Below are 21092 nucleotides of genomic sequence, written 5' to 3' on the forward strand. Positions count from 1 at the left end.
TTTTATTTGTTGCTGTATAGGGCATTTGAAGATCTTTTTTGTATGATTTTTTTTTTATTTTTTTAACAGAAGCCATAGGAATACACATGCAGCTTAAAGAACTGCTTCTGTAAGCCAGCTAAGGGGCAAGTCACTTAGAGAAAGGACAGAGCTAAACCCAACCTAGAAAATGACTACTTACAGCTGAAGCTCTTGCAAACTTTTTCTTTTTGATAGATGTGGAACTGAAAAATGAACAAACACCTCGATTGTGTTTGAGTGTTTTTATACAGAAAGCACTCTATTCATTTATAATGAGAAAATAACATATTTAGTTTTTTCATTTATACACAGTTTAGAGAACAGGTCCACTTTAGAACAGTTCCTATCCAGAGAAAGGTTACAGTGGAGATCCCTCTGCCATGGTCATATAGGCTCATGTGCACATTTAGATGGCAAATTGTTTCTGTGTTTATATGAGTATAGCAGAGGAATTGCTAGGACATTGAGATCCATGACACTCGCTCCTGCATGCAAACCACTGACCACTCAATATTAGTGATTTTCTTTCACTTTTGGTGATAACTGTAAACAGGACAAATAAAGAGGCTGAATGTCCCTGACGTGGAACATAGACTTTCAATAAAAATCTGACAAGTATTCTAATACCGCCAGTATATCTAAAGTCTATTATTTTTTAGTTTTTAAGGGTTAGTTTACTTTTGCCAAAATAATGTAGGTAAAGGGTGTCTGTAATAAAAACAAACCATGCAGTTTGACCAAAGTTGTAAAATGTCCTGGCTATAGGGTCAGGGGTTAACTAACTTTCTAAACTTGGACTAGTCTACTGTCTTTCAGACTTTGGGGGAGGGGGGGTGGACTGTGACCATTGGGAGTAGAAATTGTCCAGGCATGAGTGGGAGTAAACAGTGCATCTTTGGAGACAGTGGGAGGAATAGTGCACCAGTGTTGGTGTCAAAATGAGAAATAGTGCCCCAGTGTTGGTATCAGTGGGTGGAAATAGTGCCGCTGTGTTGGTATTCGTGGGAGGAAATAGTGCCCCAGTGTTTGTGTCAGTGGGAGAAATTGTGCCCCAGTGATGGCGTCGGTGGGAGAAATTGTGCCCCAGTTTTGGTATCAGTGGAAGAAATAGTGCCACAGTGATGAGGTCAGTGGGAGGAAATGGTGCCCCAGTGTTGGTGTCAGTATGAGAAATAGTGCCCCAGTGTTGGTGTCAGTGGCAGGAAATTGTGCCCCAGTGTTGGTGTTAGTGGGAGAAATAGTGCCCCAGTGTTGGCGTCAGTGGGAGGAAATTGTGCCCCAGTGTTGGTATCAGTGGGAGGAAATAGTGCCCCAGTGTTGGTATCAGTGTGAGGAATAATGCCCCAGTGTTGGGGTCAGTGGGAGAAATAGTGCCCCAATGTTGGTATTAGTGAGAGAAATAGTGCCCCAGTGTAGGTGTCAGTGGGAGAAATAGTGCCCCAGTGTAGGTGTCAGTGGGAGGAAATAGTGCCCCAGTGTAGGTGTCAGTGGGAGAAATAGTGCCCCAGTGTAGGTGTCAGTGGGAGGAAATAGTGCACCAGTGTTGGTGTCAGTGGGAGAAATGGTGCCCCAGTGTTGGCGTCAGTGGGAGGAAATCGTGCCACAGCGTTGGTGTCAGTTTGAGAAATAGTGCCCCAGTGTTGGCGTCAGTGGGAGGAAATCGTGCTCCAGTGTTGGTGTCAGTTTGAGAAATAGTGCCCCAGTGTTGGCGTCAGTGGGAGGAAATCGTGCTCCAGTGTTGGTGTCAGTTTGAGAAATAGTGCCCCAGTGTAGGTGTCAGTGGGAGGAAATAGTGCACCAGTGTTGGTGTCAGTGGGAGAAATGGTGCCCCAGTGTTGGCGTCAGTGGGAGGAAATCGTGCTCCAGTGTTGGTGTCAGTTTGAGAAATAGTGCCCCAGTGTTGGCGTCAGTGGGAGGAAATCGTGCTCCAGTGTTGGTGTCAGTTTGAGAAATAGTGCCCCAGTGTCGGCGTCAGTGGGAGGAAATCGTGCCCCAGTGTTGGCGTCAGTGGGAGAAATTGTGCCCCAGTGTTGGTGTCAGTGGGAGAAATAGTGCCCCAGTGTTGGTGTAAGTGGAAGTAATAGTGCATATTGCTGATGTCAGTGGCAGGAATTATATCCCTTTGTTGTTTTCAGTGGGTGGAATAGTGTCTATCAATGGGAAGAATAGTGCCCCAAGGATCAGATAAAGACAGACAAGCAAAGGGCTGCAGTTTGGAGATCTCTGCTATAGGCGTAGGTCATAATACATACCTACTGAAGCCTGGCTGGAAAAATCCCAAAGCTTGCATCCCCTTATCTTTCCTTGTTGCTAGGATGCAGCGAAGCCATTCCTAGCTGGTACTTCCCCCTTCCACATTACAGAAACAATCTTTCTCTGATTTGAACCCATTCACGTGCGCTTTCTTTCTCTGCCATACCTCCTAACTTTTTGAGATGGGAATGAGGGACACCTATCGGCAAAGCTATGTGGGCACAGGACACACCCCTGTCACGCCCCCCTTAAAAGTGAATTGAACAAAAAAAATCTGTTAAACCCACAGGTGCTTTTTTTTTTTTACCACTACTATTCATTTACACTGGCTTTTGAAATGTACAAATGCAGCCATTTAGAATTTGGATGAAAGGTTTAGCACTGGGAAACACTTTTTGAAAGATAAAAAAAACTGCATTTTTATATACAACTATATAGGTCAGACCAAAATGAGGGACTAATTATGAGAGACAGAAAGATTGTGTTCCAAATCAGGGACAGTCCCTCGAAATCAGGGATAGTTGGGAGCATTGCTCTCTGCAGTAGCTGGTGCCGCCTTGTCTTTTGTACTGTACATGAAATCTAAAAGTTAATTTCAGCCTTTATCATGTTTAAAGGTTCAGGCACATGGAGCCTTTACAGGTATTTGCTATGCTTAGCCTAATTACCTGGGGCTTTCCAGCGCCCGGGGAGTTGTACGAGCCCCGAGCAGTCTGCCATACAATGACTGCACACGCCCACACTCTCGCATACTCTGATGCTTCTTTGCATCAGTTTTTGCTAACAAATGCATGTCTATGTATTTTCCAACCGCAAAAGTTTTGTGTTTGGAGAATACATTAGAGGCGCATACGTGGGTAAACGCCAATGCAAAGAAGCATCAGTGTTTACAGGAGTGCAGCTGCCTACAGCCATTTACTTGTATGACAGGCTGTACATGGCACGTGTGCCCCCCCCCCCCCCAATGCAGGGATGCAACAAGTAATTACGCCAGGTATAGAAAATGCCTGTGAAAAGACCCATGTGCCTGATCCCGAATAAGTTTAATTTCCATCAAAATGGTAATAGTTGTGCTTGAAACTTACTTTTGTGTCTAAGTAGCGAGAGATGTATCAGCGCTGCTCTTCCTATGTCACTAATTAGGAATAGCTTAATACTCTATCATAGGCTGCTGCTGATTATAGGTAACGTAAACCTTGATTGAAAAAATGGTGAAGCTATCAGCGCCGCTCTAGTGGGCAAATAAATATATATATTTTGGATTTGGTCAGATAAAGTCCTCATGCATTAAGTGCTTGTGCTCTTAAACAGCTGAAAATAGATTCCTAGTAGGAGGGGTGAAACGCGTCAAGCAGGAATCTAGCGTCAAGACGTCATTTCTGGTCTGTGGAACGCACCAACGTCATTCCTGGTATAGTAGTGAACCGCACACTGAGATGGCGCTTTCCCACTATACAGCTACAGTAAGCACATTACTATCATCAGATATAAGTGTATTACTTTTGCTTTTTATCCTTAATAAACGGTTTTATGCTATGGAGGCTATTCTATTTGGGTACCGAAGAGTCCAGGAATCACAGGAGATAAAGCCATTCGCCACTGTCTGAGTCCACTGGGAGAACCTGTGAGAAATTCTTGTTCCAGCATCCACTAAGTGGTAAAGTAAAGTCCCTAAATATACGTTTGATCTCCCCATTGTTTGGTGAGTGGGGACACAAGAGGGGAGCATGGAGTGGGGTGCTCTATTAAGTATTTAAGCATGAACACTTTTATAAGGATCATCTATTTTCAACTGTTTACGAGCACAAGCACTTTATGCATAAGGACTTTATCTGACCAAATCCAAAATACTTTTTTCAGTTGTTTCATGTATTTGCAATTCAGTTCAGTGATATAGCACTTTAATTTATTTCTTATGTATTATTATATAGTAATGTATTGTTAATGCACATTGAAGATTTGACGTTTACATATATATATATTTATTTGGTCACTAGAGCAGCGCTGATAGCTTCGCCATTTTACTTTTGTCTGTCTAAATAATGTCCTTGTAAAAAGTTACGTCCGAGTCCTGAATGGTAATGATAATGGCAATGGGGTTAGGATACATATTGCCGTATTCCACAGTTTCAAATAATAATTACTATTTGCCACCCTGATCTTTTTTCAGACTTTCTCCTTCCAATTAAGAGCTGCATCCCATACACAGCTAGCTGTTGTGTGATTTTAATATAGTGACAAGAGTCCATGAATACAGCTGTTATGGACTGCTCCGGATGTCAGAACTGCCAGCAGTTCCTTGTTGGTCTAAATGATCTGATTGTTTCTATTGCTGAGAATCATTTGTCAGCACATTGTGAATTCTTCTGCTGCTGCTCCACAGACTGATCTTGTTATCAGTTGTAGGAAAGCATGACAGGGCAGTGTTTTTTTTTAATTAGGTAAAAAGCAATCTGCAAAAATTAGAAATGTATAGCAATCTGTCCAACACCAAATTTTAAACCAGAACTAAACCCATCAATTTAATGATTTACCACAGGGGTCTCCAAACTTTTCAAACAAAGGGCCAGTTTACTGTCCTTCAGACTTTTGGGGGGCCGCATTATGGCCAGTGGGGGTAGAAGATATCCAGCATCAGTGAGAATAAACATGGTCGCAGGGTTGGTGGTCAGCAAGAGGAGGAGTAGCACCACATCATTGGTTTTATTGGGAGGAATAGTACACCATCATTGGTATCAGTGGAAGAAATAATGCCCCACAGTAGATGTCAGTGGGAGGAATAATGCCCCGAGGGCCAGATAAAGGCAAGCAAAGGGCCGCATCTGGCTCTCGGGCCACAGTTTGGAGACCCCTGATTTACCATAAGCGTTACATTTAAAGCATGCCGTTAATATTAACTGTCAAATTTGCTTTTGACTCAACTAAACTGTCAAGCCATCAAATGGCTGGTGTCATAACAAATACTCCTAACTACTAAAGTGAGGACTTTAATAATACTACTAAAATATATCAAATGTTTATTATTCAAAGGTTAAAATGCATATAAACAATGAAACGACTGATAGGAACATTAACAAATAATAATATTGGGTAATATGTTTATCATCCCTGCTTTGACTGGGTGATGAGTTGCTTGCTGTGACTTTGACGTGTTTCACAGGTTGCTTCATCAGGAAGACAAAATGCAGCCAAGCTAACAATAATAAATACATCTTTGTCATTTAACACATAACATAGCTGTTTAATTGAGCTAATTCCACCTTAATTTGAGATAGGTGTGTTTAGTATCTATCATATAGGTATAGAACAACATACACCAGCAAATATACCACTATTATAACCAGTTATTGGCAGTTTCCACTACAAATAGGTCAGTTCATTAGGCATAAAGATAAAGTATCTCACAAAAGTGAGTACACCTCTCACATTTTTGTAAATATTTTATTATGTCTTTTCATGTGACAACACTGAAGAAATGACACTTTGCTACAATGTAAAGTAGTGAGTCTACAGCTTGTATAACAGTGTAAATTTGCTGTCCCCTCAACACACAGCCATTAATGTCTAAAGCGCTGGCAACAAAAGTGAGTGAACATGTCCAAATTGGGTCCAATTAGACATTTTCCCTCCCCGATGTCATGTGACTCGTTAGTGTTACAAGGTCTCGGGTGTGAATGGGGAGGAGGTGTGTTAAATTTGTTGTTATTGCTCTCACTCTCTCATAATGGTCACTGGAATTTCAATATGGCACCTCATGGCAAAGAACTCTCTGAGGATCTGAAAAAAAAATAATTGTTGCTCTACATAAAGATGGCCTAGGCTATAAGAACATTGCAAAGACCCTGAAACTGAACTGCAGTACAGTGCCCAAAGTGCCCAAGACCTAACTGGTTTAACAGGATAGGTTCCACTCAGAACAAGCCTCACCATGGTCGACCAAAGAAGTCAAGTGCATGTGCTCAGCGCTATATCCAGAGGTTGTCTTTGGGTAATAGACGTATGAGTGCTGTCAGCATTGCTGCAGAGGTTGAAGGGGTGGGGGTTAGCCTGTCAGTGCTCAGACCATATGCGGCACACTGCATCAAATTGGTCTGCATGGCTGTTGTCCCAGAAGGAAGCCTCTTCTAAAGATGATGCACAAGAAAAGCTGCAAACAGTTTGCTGAAGACAAGCAGATTAAGGACATGGATTACTGGAACCATGTCCTGTGGTCTAATGAGACCAAGATAAACTTATTTGGTTCAGATGGTGTCAAGCGTGTGTGGCAGCAACCACGTGAGGAGTACAAAGACAAGTAGTCTTGCCTACAATCAAGCATGGTGGTTGGAGTGTCATGGGCCGCAGGGCAGTATTCCAACCTAACGACCCCAAACACACCTCCAAGATGACCACTGCCTTGCTAAAGAAGATGATTGTAAAGGTGATGGACTGGCCAAGCATGTCTCCAGATCTAAACCCTATTGAGCATCTGTGGGGAATCCTCAAAATGGAAGGTGGAGAAGCGCAAGGTCTCGAACATCCACCAGCTACGTGATGTCGTCATGGAGGAGTGGAAGAGGACTCCAGTGGCAACCTGTGAAGCTCTGGTGAACTCCATGCCCAAGAGGTTTAAGGCAGTGCTGGAAAATAATGGTGGCCACACAAAATATTGACACTTTGGGCCCAATTTGGACATTTTCACTCAGGGGTGTACTCCCTTTTGTTGCCAGCGGTTTAGACAATAATGGCTGTGTGTGTAAAATATCACTAGATGAAAACTAAATAAATAGTTAATATTGTGATCCACTGCGCTTCAGGATATACAGGAAACAAGGTCCCCTTGAGTAAAGATGGTATATAAATATGTTGCTGCTACTTAAATGAGTATAAAATAAAATTCACCAAAAAAGAACTGGCTCTTTACCTGGAATTTAATAGTGCAGGGATGGTGATGACCTCCCACTGAATCACACTGCCAATACAATGTGATTACTCAAAATACTGATAAGATGCATAAATATGAGATAAATGAATAAAATCACATACATTAACATCCATAAAAGTCCATTAATAAAGTACATAGAGCATATTAAGGTGCATTCATGAGGAGTCCAAAGTGCAGACATGCAGGATAAATGGTGTAAATTAAAGGACCACCCTTGCTTGCCACCACCTTCAGTGCCGGGACAGATGTCTAAAATTCAAACTCACCAAAAATCAATGCCTATCCACTCTCATGGATTAGGCAGCCACAGCGTTAGACAAAACAGTAAGCTTCATCCAGATCTCTGCCCTGTGCTGCAGACACTCCTCTCATATAATGTATGCGGAAGATATAAACAGAAACACTACTATCTAATCAATCTGTATCCAATCAGGCAAGCCCTTTTACTACATCATTGTTGGTAGATCAGCGATGATGTGTTTAGCAAATGCAAGTTTTACTGCAACATGTGCTCTGATATCTGGTTCCTTCTTTCAGTCTCTAAGATGGAGAACGGACAGACGGTCCGTTATCATCCGATTCCCCCATAGAGGACAGCGAGGATCTGACAGCTCCGTCTCCCCACACAGAGCGGAGACAGAGCTGCCATCTGCCTGCTCAGCGGGGATCGGCGGATCAATCCCCGCTGACAAAAACGGAGTCCATCAGGCGGAACGGAAGTGTGAAAGGGGCCTAAGTCATAGGTTCATACCTATGTGTTTTTTTAGTGCATTTTGCAGTTTGCAGAAATGCACTACAGTCCATGGTTTCCATGGTTGATACAAGTTGTTCAGCCAATGCATTTTTGGAAAGGATCATAGACTTTTTTTTCTGCAACCGATTGTGTTTTGCATGTAGTAGATAGTAGAAGTAGTAGTAGTAGTAGAAAAATGTGTTGCGTTTTTATGGATTTGCCACAAGGGCGTACCAAGGGGTTGGCAAGATTGGTGCCCGCCAGGGGCGCAGGCCGGGGGCGCAAAAAAATTGGCAGTGTTAGCAGTGATTTTTGCACCCTCCGCTCAGCCTGCTCCCCGGGCAGCGTGTGGCTCCAATCCCGGAGCTCTGTGTCCACTCCAGGCGGCGGTAGTGACTGACTCTCCGGAGCTCCGTCTCTGCTCACACATGCGGCCAGCCAGCGTTCACATGACCGTAACATCATAAATCGGTGACTGCACTGGGGCTGTCAGAGGAGCTCATACCGCCGCTCATCATGGTTAGACTCCCTCAACCTCCTCTTTACTCCAAGGACCGAAGGACCAGACAGGCTGACTGGGGGATCCCCCCTCTCTCTCTCTGTCACCCCCTCTGTCTCTCTCTGTCACCCCTATCTCTCTCTGTCACCCCTATCTCTCTCTGTCACCCCCCCTCTCTCTCTGTCACCCCCTCTCTCTCTCTCTCTCTGTCACCCCCTCTCTCTCTGTCAACCCCCTCTCCCTCTGTCTGTCACCCCCTCTCTCCCTCTGTCTGTCACCCCCTGTCTCTCTCTCTCTCTGTCACCCCCCTCGCTCTCTGTCACCCCCCTCGCTCTCTGTCACCCCTCTCTCTCTCTGTCCCCCCTCTCTCTCTCTGTCACCCCCTCTCTCTTTCTCTGTCATCCTCTCTGTCTCTCTCGTCATCCTCTCTGTCTCTCTCGTCATCCTCTCTGTCTCTCTCGTCACCCCCTCTCCCTCTGTCTGTCATCCCCCCTCTCTCCCTCTGTCACCCACTCTCTCTCTCTCTCTCTCTCTCTCTGTCACCCCCTCTCTCTCTGTCCCCCCCCCCTCTCTCTCTCTCTCTCTCTCTCTGTCACCACCTCTCTCTCTGTCACCCCTCTCTCTTTCTCTGTCACCCCCTCTGGCTCTTTTGTCACCCTCTCTCTCTCTCTCTCTCTCTCTCTCTCTCTCTCTCTCTCTCTCTCTCTCGTCACCCCCTCTCTCTCTCTCTGTGTCAACCCCTCTCTCCCTCTGTCTGTCACCCCCCCTCTCTCTCTCTCTCTCTGTCACCCCCTCTCTCTCACTCTCTCTGTCACCCCCCTCTCTCTCTCACCCCCCTCTCTCTCTCTCACCCCCCCCTCTCTCTCTCTGTCATCCCTCTCTCTCTCTGCCCCCTCTCTCTCTCTCTCTCTCTGTCACCCCCCTCTCTCCCTCTGTCTGTCACCCCCCTCTCTTTCTGCCCCCCCTCTCTCTCTGTCACCCCCCTCTCTCTCTCTGTCACCCCCCCTCTCTCTCTGTCACCCTCTCTCTCTGTCACCCTCTCTCTCTGTCACCCCTCTCTCTCTCTCTGCCCCCCTCTCTCTCTCTTTGTCACCCCCTCTTTCTCTCTCTGTCACCCCCCTTTCTCTCTCTCTCTCTCCCTCACCCCCTCTCTCTCTCTCTGTCACCCCCCTCTCTCTGTCACCCCTCTTTCTCTGTCACCCCTCTCTCTCTGTCACCCCCTCTGTCTCTCTCTGTCACCCCCTCTCTCCCTCTGTCACCCCCTCTCTCCCTCTGTCTGTCACCCCCTCTGTCACCCCCCCTCTCTCTCTTTCACCCCCCTCTCTCTCTCTCTCTGTCAACCCCCTCTCTCTCTGTCAACCCCCTCTCTCTCTGTCACCCCCCTGTCTCTCTCGTCACCCCCCTGTCTCTCTCGTCACCCTCTCTGTCTCTCTCTTCACCCTCTCTGTCTCTCTCGTCACCCCCTCTCTCTCTCTCTTCGTCACCTCTCTCTCTGTCAACTCCCCCTCTCTCTCTCCGTCACCCCCTCTGTCTCTCTCTCTGTCACCCCCTCTCTCTCTGTCAACCCCCTCTCCCTCTGTCTGTCACCCCCTCTCTCCCTCTGTCTGTCACCCCCTGTCTCTCTCTCTCTGTCATCCCCTCTCTCTCTCACTCCCTCTCTGTCTCTGTCACCCCCTCTCTCTTTCTTTGTTACCCTCTCTCTGTCACCCCTCTTTCTTTCTGTCACCCCTCACCTCTCTGTCATCCCTCTCTCTCTCTCTGTCACCCCTCTCCCTCTAGCTCTCTCTTTCTCTGTCACCTCTCTCTCTTTCTCTGTCACCCCCTTCTCTCTCTCTCTCTCTCCCTCTCTGTCACATCCCTCTGTCTCTCTGTCAACCCCCCCCCCTCTCTCTCTCTGTCACCCCCTCTCCCTCTCTGTCACCCCAATCTCTCTCTGTCACTCCCCTCTCTCTCTCTGTCACCCCCTCTCTCTCTCTCTGTCACCCCCCTCTATCTCTCTGTCACCCCCTCTCTCTCTCTGTCACCCTCTCTCTCTTTTTCTCTCTCTCCCGCTCCCCCCCTCTCTCTCTCTCTCTCTGTCACCTCTCTCTCTTTCTCTCTCTCTCTCTCCCTCCCCCTCCCTCTCTCTCTCTCTCTGTCACCCCCCTCTCTCTGCCACCCCTCAACCTCCTCTTTACTCCAAGGACCGAAGGACCAGACAGGCTGACTGGGGGATCCCCCCTCTCTCTCTGTCACCCCCTCTGTCTCTCTCTGTCACCCCTATCTCTCTCTGTCACCCCCTCTCTCTCTCTGTCACCCCCTCTCTCTCTGTCAACCCCCTCTCCCTCTGTCTGTCACCCCCCTCTCTCCCTCTGTCTGTCACCTCCTGTCTCTCTCTCTCTCTGTAACCCCCTCTCCCTCTCTCTGTCACCCCCCTCGCTCTCTGTCCCCCCTCTCTCTGTCCCCCCTCTCTCTGTCCCCCCTCTCTCTCTCTCTGTCACCCCCTCTCTCTTTCTCTGTCACCCTCTCTGTCTCTCTCGTCACCCTCTCTGTCTCTCTCATCATCCTCTCTGTCTCTCTTGTCACCCCCTCTCCCTCTGTCTGTCACCCCCTCTCTCCCTATGTCACCTCCTCTCCCTCTCTCTCTCTCTGTCACCCCTCTCTCTCTGTCCCCTCTCTCTCTCTCTGTCACCCCCTCTCTCTCTCTGTCACCCCTCTCTCTTTCTCTGTCACCCCCTCTGGCTCTTTTGTCACCCTCTCTGTCTCTCTCGTCACCCCCTCTCTCTCTCTCTCTGTCACCCCCTCTCTCTCCCTCTGTCTGTCACCCCCTCTCTCTCCCTCTCCCTCTGTCTGTCACCCCCTCTCTCTCTGTCACCCCCCTCTCTCTCTCTCTCACCCCCTCTCTCTCTCTCTCTGTCATCCCTCTCTCTCTCTGCCCCTCTCTCTCTCTCTCTCTCTCTCTCTCTCTCTGTCACCCCTCTCTCTCCCTCTGTCACCCCCATCTCTCTCTGTCCCCCCTCTCTCTCTGTCACCCCACTCTCTCTGTAAACCCCCTCACTCTCTCTGTCAGCCTCTCTCTCTCTCTCTGTCACCCCCTTTCTCTCTCTGCCCCCCTCTCTCTCTTTGTCACCCCCTCTTTCTCTCTCTGTCACCCCCCCTTTCTCTCTCTCTCTGCCACCCCCTCTCTCTCTCTGTCACCCCCTCTCTCTGTCACCCCTCTTTCTCAGTCACCCCTCTTTCTCTGTCACCCCTCTCTCTCTCTCTGTCACCCCCTCTGTCTCTCTCTGTCACCCCCTCTCTCCCTCTGTCTGTCACCCCCCTCTGTCACCCCCCCTCTCTCTCTTTCACCCCCCTCTCTCTCTCTCCCTCTCTTTCTGTCAACCCCCTCTCTCTCTGTCAACCCCCTGTCTCTCTCGTCACCCCCCTGTCTCTCTCGTCACCCTCTCTGTCTCTCTCGTCACCCCCTCTCTCTCTTCGTCACCTCTCTCTCTGTCAACTCCCCCTCTCTCTCTCCGTCACCCCCCCTCTCTCTCTCCATCACCCCCCCTCTCTCTCTCCGTCACCCCCTCTCTATCTCCATCACCCCCCCTCTCTCTCTCCGTCACCCCCTTTCTCTCTCTGTCAACCCACTCTCTGTCTGTCACCCCCTCTATCTGTCACCCCCCTCTCTCTCTCACCCCCCCTCTCTCTCACTCTCTCTCTCTCTCTCTCTCTCTCTCTCTCTCTCTCTCAATCTCTCTGTCACCCCCTCTCTCTCTCACTCCCTCTCTGTCTCTGTCACCCCCTCTCTCTTTCTTTGTTACCCTCTCTCTCTCTCTCTCTCTCTCTCTCTCTCTCTCACCCTCTCTCTGTCACCCCTCTTTCTTTCTGTCACCCCTCACCTCTCTGTCATCCCTCTCCCTCTCTCTGTCACCCCTCTCCCTCTAGCTCTCTCTTTCTCTGTCACCTCTCTCTCTTTCTCTGTCAACCCCCCCTCTCTCTCTCTCTCTCCCTCTCTGTCACATCCCTCTGTCTCTCTGTCACCCCCTCTCTCTCTCTCTCTCTCTCTCTTTGTCACCCCCTCTCCCTCTCTGTCACCCCAATCTCTCTCTGTCACTCCCCTCTCTCTCTCTGTCACCCCCTCTCTCTCTCTCTCTGTCACCCCCTCACACTCTCTCTCTCTCTCTCTGTCACCCCCCTCTCTCTCTCTGTCACCCTCTCTCTCTTTTTCTCTCTCCCCCGTTCCCCCTCTCTATCTCTCTCTCTCTCTGTCACCTCTCTCTCTTTCTCTCTCTCTCTCTCTCTCTCCCTCCCCCTCCCTCTCTCTCTCGGTCACCCCCTCACTCTGTCACCCCTCTCTCTTGCTCTGTCACCCCTCCCTCTCTTTCTTTGTCACCCCTATCTCTCTCTGTCAACCCCTCTCTCTCTGTCACCCCCTCTCTCTCTCTGTCAACCCCCTCTCTCTCTCTGTCACCCCCTCTCTCTCTCTGTCACCCCTCTCTCTCTGTCACCCCCTCTCTCTTTCTCTGTCACCCTCTCTGTCTCTCTCGTCACCCTCTCTGTCTCTCTCGTCACCCTCTCTGTCTCTCTCGTCACCCCCTCTCCCTCTGTCTGTCACCCCCTCTCTCCCTCTGTCACCCCCTCTCTCTCTCTCTCTCTCTCTCTCTCTCTCTGTCACCCCTCTCTCTCTGTCCCCCCTCTCTCTCTGTCACCCCTCTCTCTCTGTCACCCCTCTCTCTTTCTCTGTCACCCCCTCTGGTTCTTTTGTCACCCTCTCTGTCTCTCTCGTCACCCCCTCTCTCTCTGTGTCACCCCCCTTCTCCCTCTGTCTGTCACCCCCTCTCTCTCTCTCTCTCTGTCACCCCCTCTCTCTCTCTGTCTGTCACCCCCCCCTCTCTCTCTCTGTCACTCCCTCTCTCTCTCTGTCACCCCCTCTCTCTCACCCCCTCTCTCTCTCTCTCTGTCATCCCTCTCTCTCTCTCGGCCCCTCCTCTCTCTCTCTCTCTCTCTCTGTCACCCCCCTCTCTCCCTCTGTCTGTCACCCCCTCTCTCTCTGTCACCCCCTCTCTCTCTGTCCCCCCTCTCTCTCTGTCATCCCCTCTCTCTCTGTCACCCCCTCTCTCTCTCTGTCACCCCTCTCTCTCTCTCTGCCCCCCTCTCTCTTTGTCACCCCCTCTTTCTCTCTCTGTCAACCCCCCCTTTCTCTCTCTCTCCGTCACCCCCTTTCTCTCTCCGTCACCCCCCTCTCTCTGTCACCCCTCTTTCTCTGTCACCCCTCTCTCTCTCTCTGTCATCCCTCTCTCTCTGTCACCCCTCTCTCTCTGTCACCCCCTCTGTCTCTCTCTGTCACCCCCTCTCTCCCTCTGTCACCCCCTCTCTCCCTCTGTCTGTCACCCCCCTTTGTCACCCCCCCTCTCTCTCTTTCACCCCCCTCTCTCTCTCTGTCAACCCCCTCTCTCTCTGTCAACCCCCTCTCTCTCTGTCACCCCCCTGTCTCTCTCGTCACCCCCCTGTCTCTCTCGTCACCCTCTCTGTCTCTCTCGTCACCCTCTCTGTCTCTCTCGTCACCCCCTCTCTCTCTTCGTCACCCCCTCTCTCTCTTCGTCACCTCTCTCTCTCTCTGTCAACTCCCCTCTCTCTCTCCATCACCCCCTCTCTCTCTCTCCGTCACCCCCTCTCTCTCTCTCCGTCACCCCCTCTCTCTCTCTCCGTCACCCCCCTCTCTCTCTCTCTCTCTCTCTCTCCGTCACCCCCTTTCTCTCTCTGTCAACCCCCTCTCTGTCAGTCACCCCCCTCTATCTGTCACCCCCCTCTCTCTCACTCTCTCTCTGTCACCCCCTCTCTCTCTCACTCCCTCTCTGTCACCCCCTCTCTCTTTCTTTGTTACACTCTCTCTCTCTCTCTCACCCTCTCTCTGTCACCCCTCTTTCTTTCTGTCACCCCTCACCTCTCTGTCATCCCTCTCTCTCTCTCTGTCACCCCTCTCTCTCTTTCTTTGTCACCCCTCTCCCTCTAGCTCTCTCTTTCTCTGTCACCCCCTTCTCTCTCTCTCTCTCCCTCCCTCCCTCTCTGTCACCTCCCTCTCTCTCTCTCTTTGTCACCCCCTCTCCCTCTCTGTCACCCCAATCTCTCTCTGTCACTCCCCTCTCTCTCTCTCTCTCTCTGTCACCCCCTCTCTCTCTCTCTCTCTCTCTGTCACCCCCTCTATCTCTCTGTCACCCCCTCTCTCTCTCTCTCTCTCTCTCTGTCACCCTCTCTCTCTTTTTCTCTCTCTCCCGCTCCCCCCTCTCTCTCTCTCTCTCTCGCCTCTCTCTCTTTCTCTCTCTCTCTCTCTCTCTCCCCCTCCCTCTCTCTCTCTGTCACCCCCCTCTCTCTGTCACCCCTCCTTCTCTTTCTATGTTGCCCCTTTCTCTCTTTCTTTGTCACCTCTCTCTCTCTTTCACCCCCCTCTCTCTCTCTCTCTCTCTGTCACCCCACCCCTCTCTTTCTCCCCCCCCCTGTCTCTCTCTCTCTGTCAACCCCTCTCTCTCTCTGTCACCCCCCCTTGCTCTCTGTCACCCTTCTCTCTCTCTCTGTCACCCCTCTCTCTCTCTGTCACCCCTCTCTCTCTCTTTGTCCCCCCTCTCTCTCTCTGTCACCCCCCCCCCTCTCTCTCTGTCACCCCCCTCTCTCTCTGTCACCCCCTCTCTCTTTCTCTGTCACTCTCTCTGTCTCTCTCGTCACCCTCTCTGTCTCTCTCGTCATCCTCTCTGTCTCTCTTGTCACCCCCTCTCTCTCTGTCTGTCACCCCCCTCTCTCCCTCTGTCACCCCCCTCTCTCTCTCTCTCTCTCTCTCTCTCTCTCTCTCTGTCACCCCCTCTCTCTCTCTGTCACCCCTCTCTCTCTGTCCCCCCTCTCTCTGTCACCCCTCTCTCTCTGTCACCCCCTCTGGCTCTTTTGTCACCCTGTCTGTCTCTCTCGTCACCCCTCTCTCTCTCTCTCTGTCACCCCCTCTCTCCCTCTGTCTGTCACCCCCCCCTCTCTCTCTCTGTCACCCTCTCTCTCTCTCTCTCTCTCTCTCTCTCTCTCTCTGTCACCCCCCCTCTCTCTCACCCCCTCTCTCTCTCTCTGTCATCCCTCTCACTCTCTCTCTCTCTGTCACCCCCCTCTCTCTCTCTGTCACCCCCCTCTCTCTCTCTGTCACCCCCTCTCTCTCTCTGTCACCCCTCTCTCTCTCTGTCACCCCCCTCTCTCTCTCTCTGCCTCCCTCTGTTGCCCCCCTCTGTCACCCCCCTCTCTCTCTTTCAACCCCCTTTCTCTCTGTCAACCCCCTCTCTCTCTGTCACCCCCCTGTCTCTCTCATCACCCTCTCTGTCTCTCTCTTCACCATCTCTGTCTCTCTCATCACCCCCTCTCTCTCTTCGTCACCTCTCTCTCTCTCTCTGTCAACTCCCCCTCTCTCTCTCTCCATCACCCCCTCTCTCTCTCTCTCCGTCACTCCCTCTCTCTCCATCACCCCCTCTCTATCTCCATCACCCCCCCTCTCTCTCTCTCTCTCTCCGTCACCCCCTTTCTCTCTCTGTCAACCCCCTCTCTGTCTGTCACCCCCTCTATCTGTCACCCCCTCTCTCTCTCTCTCTCTCTCTCTCCCCCTCTCTCTCTCACTCCCTCTCTGTCACTTTCACCCCCTCTCTCTTTCTTTGTTACCCTCTCTCACCTTCTCTCTGTCACCCCTCTTTCTTTCTGTCACCCCTCACCTCTCTGTCATCCCTCTCTCTCTCTCTCTCTGTCACCCCTCTCTCTCTTTCTTTGTCACCCCTCTCCCTCTAGCTCTCTCTTTCTCTGTCACCTCTCTCTCTTTCTCTGTCACCCCCTTCTCTCTCTCTCCTCCCTCTCTGTCACCTCCCTCTCTCTCTCTCTCTCTCTCTTTGTCACCCCCTCTCCCTCTCTGTCACCCCAATCTCTCTCTGTCACTCCCCTCTCTCTCTCTGTCACCCCCTCTCTCTCTCTCTGTCACCCCCTCTATCTCTCTGTCACCCCCTCTCTCTCTCTCTCTGTCACCCTCTCTCTCTTTTTCTCTCTCTCCCGCTCCCCCTCTCTATCTCTCTCTCTCTCTGTCACCTCTCTCTCTATCTCTCTCTCGCTCTCTCTCTCTCCCCCTCCCTCTCTCTCTCTGTCACCCCCCTCTCTCTGTCACCCCTCTCTCTCTTTCTTTGTCACCCCTTTCTCTCTTTCTTTGTCACCTCTCTCTCTCTCTGTCACCCCACCCCTCTCTCTCTCCCCCTCCTCTCTCTTTCTCCCCCCCGTCTCTCTCTCTCTCTGTCACCCCCTCTCTCTCTCTGTCACCCCCCCCGATCTCTGTCACCCCTCTCTCTCTCTGTCACCCCTCTCTCTCTCTGTCCCCCTCTCTCTCTCTCTGTCAGCCCCGCTCTCTCTGTCACCCTCTCTGTCTCTCTCGTCACCCTCTCTGTCTCTCTCGTCATCCTCTCTGTCTCTCTCGTCACCCCCTCTCCCTCTGTCTGTCACCCCCTCTCTCTCTCTGTCATCCCTCTCTCTCTGCCCCCCCTCTTTCTCTCTGTCACCCCCTCTCTCTTTCACCCCCTCTGGCTCTTTTGTCACCCTCTCTGTCTCTCTCGTCACCCCCTCTCTCCCTCTGTCTGTCACCCCCTCTCTCTCTGTCCCCCCTCTCTCTCTGTCACCCCCTCTCTCTCTGTGTCACCCCCTCTGTCTCTCTCTGTCACCCTCTCTCTCTGTCCCCCCTCTCTCTCTTTGTCACCCCCTCTTTCTCTCTCTGTCACCCCCCCTTTCTCTCTCTCTCTCTCTCTCCCTCCCCCTCCCTCTCTCTCTCTCTGTCACCCCCCTCTCTCTGTCACCCCTCTCTCTCTTTCTTTGTCACCTCTCTCTCTCTCTTTCACCCCCTCTCTCTCTATCTCTGTCACCCCACCCCTCTCTCTCTCCCCTCCTCTCTCTTTCTCCCCCCTCTGTCTCTCTCTCTCTGTCACCCCCTCTCTCTCTCTGTCACCCCCCCCCTCGCTCTCTGTCACCCCTCTCTCTCTCTCTGTCCCCCCTCTCTCTGTCACCCCTCTCTCTTTCTCTGTCACCCTCTCTGTCTCTCTCGTCACCCTCTCTGTCTCTCTCGCCACCCTCTCTGTCTCTCTCGTCACCCCCTCTCCCTCTGTCTGTCACCCCCCCTCTCTCCCTCTGTCACCCCCTCTCTCTCTCTGTCATCCCTCTCTCTCTGCCCCCCCTCTCTCTCTCTGTCACCCCCTCTCTCTCTTTCACCCCCCCTCTCTCTCTCTGTCACCCACCTCTCTCTCTCTCTCTGTCACCCCCCCTCTCTCTCTGTCACCCCTCTCTCTCTCTCTGTCCCCCCCTCTCTCTCTTTGTCACCCCCTCTTTCTCTCTCTGTCACCCCCCCTTTCTCTCTCTCTCTCTCTCTCCGTCACCCCCTCTCTCTCTCCGTCACCCCCTCTCTCTGTCACCCCTCTCTCTCTGTCACCCCTCTCACTCTCTCTCTCTCTCTGTCACCGCTCTCTCTCTGTCACCCCCTCTCTCCCTCTGTCACCCCCTCTGTCACCCCCCCTCTCTCTCTTTCACCCCCCTCTCTCTCTGTCAACCCCCTCTCTCTCTGTCACCCCCCTTGTCTCTCTCGTCACCCCCCTGTCTCTCTCGTCACCCTCTCTGTCTCTCTCGTCACCCTCTCTGTCTCTCTCGTCACCCTCTCTGTCTCTCTCGTCACCCCCTCTCTCTCTCTTCGTCACCCCCTCTCTCTCTCTTCGTCACCCCCTCTCTCTCTCTGCTCTCTCTGTCTCTCTGCTCTCTCTGTCAACTCCCCCTCTCTCTCTCTCTCTCCATCACCCCCTCTCTCTTTCTCTGTCACCCTCTCTGTCTCTCGTCACCCTCTCTGTCTCTCGTCATCCTCTCTGTCTCTCTCGTCACCCCCTCTCCCTCTTTCTGTCACCCCCCCTCTCTCCCTCTGTCACCCCCTCTCTCTCTCTCTCTCTCTCTGTCACCCCCTCTCTCTCTCTGTCATCCCTCTCTCTCTGCACCCCCTCTCTCTCTCTTTCACCCCCTCTCTCTTTCTCTGTCACCCTCTCTGTCTCTCTCGTCACCCCCCCTCTCCCTCTGTCTGTCACCCCCTCTCTCTCTCTCTGTCACCCCCTCTCTCCCTCTGTCTGTCACCCCCCTCTCTCTCTCTGTCTCCCCTCTCTCTCTGTCACTCTCTCTCTCTGTCACTCTCTCTCTCTGTCACCCTCTCTCTGTCACCCCTCTCTCTCTCTGTCACCCCTCTCTCTCTCTTTCACCCCCTCTCTCTCTTTCACCCCCTCTCTCTTTCTCTGTCACCCCCTCTGGCTCTTTTGTCACCCTGTCTGTCTCTCTCGTCACCCCCTCTCTCCCTCTGTCTGTCACCCCCTCTCTCTCTCTCTCTCTCTCTCTCTGTCACCCTCTCTCTATCACCCCCTCTCTCTCTCTCTGTCACCCCTCTCTCTCTGCCCCCCCTCTCTCTCTGTCACCCCCCTCTCTCCCTCTGTCTGTCACCCCCCTCTCTCTCTGTCCCCCCTCTCTCTTTGTCACCCCCTCTCTCTCTCTGTCACCCCCCTCTCTCTCTTTGTCACCCCCTTTCTCTCTCTGTCACCCCCCTTTCTCTCTCTCTCTCTGTCACCCCCTCTCTCTCTGTCACCCCCTCTCTCTGTCACCCCTCTCTCTGTCACCCCTCTCTCTGTCACCCCTCTCTCTGTCACCCCTCTCTCTCTGTCACCCCTCTCTCTCTGTCACCCCTCTCTCTCTCTCTGTCACCCCTCTCTCTCTGTCACCCCCCTCTCTCCCTCTGTCACCCCCTCTCTCTCTCTCTCTGTCAGCCTCTCTCTCTCTGTCACCCCTCTCTCTCTGCCCCCCCTCTCTCTCGGTCACCCCCCTGTCTCTCTCGTCACCCCCCTGTCTCTCTTCGTCACCTCTCTCTCTCTCTCTCTCTCTCTCTCTGTCAACTCCCCCTCTCTCTCTCTGTCACCCCCTCTCTCTCTCCATCACCCCCTCTCTATCTCCATCACCCCCTCTCTCTCTCTCTCCTCTCACTCTCCGTCACCCCCTTTCTCTCTCTGTCAACCCCCTCTCTGTCTGTCACCCCCTCTATCTGTCACCCCCTCTCTTTCTCTCTCTCTCTCACCCCCTCTCTCTCTCTCTCACCCCCTCTCTCTCTCTCACTCCCTCTCTGTCTCTGTCACCCCCTCTCTCTTTCTTTGTTACCCTCTCTCTCTCTCACCCTCTCTCTGTCACCCCTCTTTCTCTCTGTCACCCCTCTTTCTCTCTGTCACCCCTCTTTCTCTCTGTCACCCCTCTTTCTCTTTCTTTGTCACCCCTCTCCCTCTAGCTCTCTCTTTCTCTGTCACCTCTCTCTCTTTCTCTGTCACCCCCTTCTCTCTCTCTCTCTCCCTCTCTGTCACCTCCCTCTCTCTCTCTCTCTCTCTCTCTCTCTCTCTTTTTGTCACCCCCTCTCCCTCTCTGTCACCCCTCTCTCTCTCTTTTACTCCCCTCTCTCTCTGTCACCCCCTCTCTCTCTCTCTGTCACCCCCTCTCTCTCTCTCTGTCACCCCCCTCTATCTCTCTGTCACCCCCCCTCTCTCTCTCTCTCTCTCTCTGTCACCCTCTCTCTCTCTATCTCTGTCACCCCACCCATCTCTCTCTCCCCCTCCTCTCTCTTCCCCCCCCCGCTCTCTCTCCTCTTCCTCCCCCCTCTCTCTCCCCACTCTCTTTCTCCCCTCCCCCTCTCTCTCCCCCCTCTCTTTCCCCTCTCTCTTCTCTCTCTCCCCCTATCTCCCTTCCCCTCTCTCCTCTCCCCTCCCTCTCTCTCTCCCCTCTCACTCCACCCTCTATCTCTCCCTCTATGTCACCCCCAATCTCTCTCTGTCACTCCCCTCTCCCTCTCTGTCACCCCCCCCTCTCTCTCTCTCTGTCACCCCCTCTATCTCTCTCTGTCACCCCCTCTATCTCTCTGTCACCCTCGCTCTCTTTTTCTCTCTCTCCCGCTCCCCCTCCCCTCTCTCTCTCTCTCCCTCCCCTTCCCCCTCTCTCTCTCTCCCTCCCTCTCTTTCACCCCCTCTCTCTTTCTCTGTCACTCCTCTCTCTCTTTCTTTGTCACCTCCCTCTCTCTCTTTCACCCCCCTCTCTCTCTATTTCTGTCACCCCACCCCCCTCTCTCTCTCTCCCCCTCCTCTCTCTCTCCTCCCCTCTTTCTCCCCCCTCTCTCCCCCCCTCTCTCTCCCTCTCTCTCCTCCCCTCTTTCTCCCCCCTCTCTCTCTCCCCTCCCCCCCTCTTCCCCCCTCTCTCTTTTCTATCTCCCCCTATCTCCCTTCCCCCTCTCCCCTCCCTCTCTCTATCCCCCCTCTCTCTCTCCCCTCTCTTTTTGTTCACACCTGACACAATGTTTGCCCACTAGACTTCTACACTGGGCCAACAAGGGACACCTGAGAAACTTTCAATTCACTTTTATACATTTTTTTTTATGGGACAGGGAGGATTAGGAATCAAGTTTCCCTTTACATGGTGTAGAACTTGTATAGGAACATCACCTTTAAAAATGTAAAAAAGGATTATTTCAGCGCCTATACAGCTCTTCGCCAAGGGCGCTGAAGCCCCTTGGTACGCCTCTGATTGGCCATTGGCTGCAGCTGCTGACTGAATGCTGGTTTTCAATCAGGACCGTTAGACAGAAGTTGGGCTAACGATTG

This window comes from Pelophylax lessonae (assembly GCF_965119305.1).
Source record: "Pelophylax lessonae genome assembly, chromosome: 3".
NCBI lineage: Eukaryota > Metazoa > Chordata > Amphibia > Anura > Ranidae > Pelophylax > Pelophylax lessonae.